This window comes from Ursus maritimus, unplaced genomic scaffold, assembly GCF_017311325.1.
Source record: "Ursus maritimus isolate PB19 unplaced genomic scaffold, ASM1731132v1 scaffold_7, whole genome shotgun sequence".
Taxonomy (NCBI): Eukaryota; Metazoa; Chordata; class Mammalia; order Carnivora; family Ursidae; genus Ursus; species Ursus maritimus.
Window position 1 is genome coordinate 48,442,181 of NW_024426885.1, and position 2,049 is coordinate 48,444,229.

The following is a 2,049-nucleotide window of genomic DNA, read 5'->3' on the forward strand; positions in this document are numbered from 1 at the left end:
CGCGCTCCATCCCCTCCCCCCCGGGCGGGCGGCCGGGGGGAGGGCGGGCGGCGGCTGCCCGCCGTATATATCTCGGCGCACCCCGCCAGGTCGCGCACAGCGCCCCGAGCCCAGGCGCCTCCCCGCCCCCTCCCCGCGCTCCGCGGCGGCGGCGGCAGCAGCAGTAGCAGCAATATGGCTGTTGATGGGTGTTCGGGGTGGCGCTGGCGGCGGGAGGAGCTCCCCCGAGCCCCTGCGCCGGCTGCCAGTTGCTAGCTATGGCAAATGGTGGCGACGGCGGCGGCGGCAGCAGCAGCGGCGGCGGCGGCGGCGGCGGAGGCAGCAGTCTTAGAATGAGCAGCAATATCCACGCGAACCATCTCAGCCTAGACGCGTCCTCCTCCTCCTCTTCCTCCTCCTCTTCTTCCTCCTCCTCCTCTTCCTCCTCGTCCTCGGTCCACGAGCCCAAGATGGATGCGCTCATCATCCCGGTGACCATGGAGGTGCCGTGCGACAGCCGGGGCCAGCGCATGTGGTGGGCTTTCCTGGCCTCCTCCATGGTGACTTTCTTCGGGGGCCTCTTCATCATCTTGCTCTGGCGGACGCTCAAGTACCTGTGGACCGTTTGCTGCCACTGCGGGGGCAAGACGAAGGTAACGCGCGCCCCGGGCGCCCGCCCCCTGCGCCAGCCCACCTCCTCGCTCCTCACCGCGCCGTGCCGCCCTCCATCCCTGCCTGCCTTCCCCGCGCCGCCCGCCCTTCCCTCCGCTCTCCCCGCGCCAGCGGCGGCGCGCCGGGGCTGAGGAGTTGCCCCCGACCGGTGCGCTCCGGGACGCGGCCGCCCGGTCCCGTCCCCTTGTTTATGGCGGGGTGGCCGGCGGCTGCGGTGCGGGCCGGGCGGGGGGACGCGCGCCGTTCGGGGGCCGGGGTGCGGGGTAGGGAGAGCGGAGCACGCGGAGCCCGAGGCCGCCGGGGGCCTTCGGGTGCGTGTGCCGCCCGCCTCGCCAGCAGCGGCCGGGCTCCTGGTGGTGGAAGAGGGGGAGCACGTCGGCCCGCACTCTAGAAACCTGTTGGGGAGACGAGTTCGCGGAGTCGGACGGCGGGGGAACCCCTTTGGGCAGGGGAGGAAATCTTTTGGACTGGGGAATCCCGGGGGAGGGACCTGGCTGAAGGAAGTGGGGGGGGACCTCGGGGACAGCGAGGGAAAGTTGGGGAGATGCATCCCAGTTTGAGAGGCAACCCACGGAGGCTGCCACTTTAGGAATGTGGCGAGGTCGCACATCTGATGTCACCTTCCTCCCCATCCCTTAGATGTTCTCGTGGAACGTACCTCCACCCCAAGTGCTTCACCCTCTTTATTCTCGCCCCCACGCCACCTTCCTTAGGTCCCCGGAAATGCCTCCAGTAGCGGGGAGCTGGAGCAAGGAGGTCCGCGCTACAGCCTCCGAGGCCGCAGTTTCGCGCGGAGCCTCCTCTCCGGCGCTTTTGAGGTGGCTGGATGTTGGCTTAAGCTATTCCTGGTGCAGAGACGCCCACCAGCACCGAGGCTCACTACACCTTAAGTAGGGTTGCTAGGCTGACTGCCTGGTCTGTCGCCGTGTCCCTAGAGATGTCCTCCCTCCCCCCCAGCCGCACTGGCTGAAGGTGAGGGGCTGGGGCAGTTTTTCACAGAAAACTGCAGAATAAAAAAGAAAAGAACTGGAAAAAAGAGGGACCGAGCTGCATTGTGTTTGAGTAATCCCCATCCTAGGGGACTTCACAGCGCCAACATTTTCGCAGGGAGGGGAGATCAGAGGGAATAGGGGAACGGTGCAACGTGGAGGCAGAGCTTGGTCGGGACGTTCACACCTTTTTCTAGTAGAGTTAATCCCAGACCCCTCAAACTTCCACAGGGCTCCGCAACTTGTAGCAGCAGCCTCCTTAGTTGCTTTGGGAAGTAGGGAAGCCAGGGGCTGTGGGTGAAGCACAAGGGCGAACCCAGGCTCTCTCTCTTGATCATTAATTATACACCGCGCTGGGTGCTGGGGCTCAGCTGTGCTTTGTGGCAGCACATTTGTGTTTTGGAAAATA

The 2,049-nt window shown here is 65.6% G+C and overlaps 1 pseudogene; it reads left to right on the forward strand.

Moving 5' to 3' along the window:
* The first annotated feature begins 257 nt into the window (after positions 1 to 257).
* Positions 258 to 1,541, forward strand: LOC103668031 (annotated as a pseudogene).
* The last annotated feature ends 508 nt before the right edge of the window (positions 1,542 to 2,049 follow it).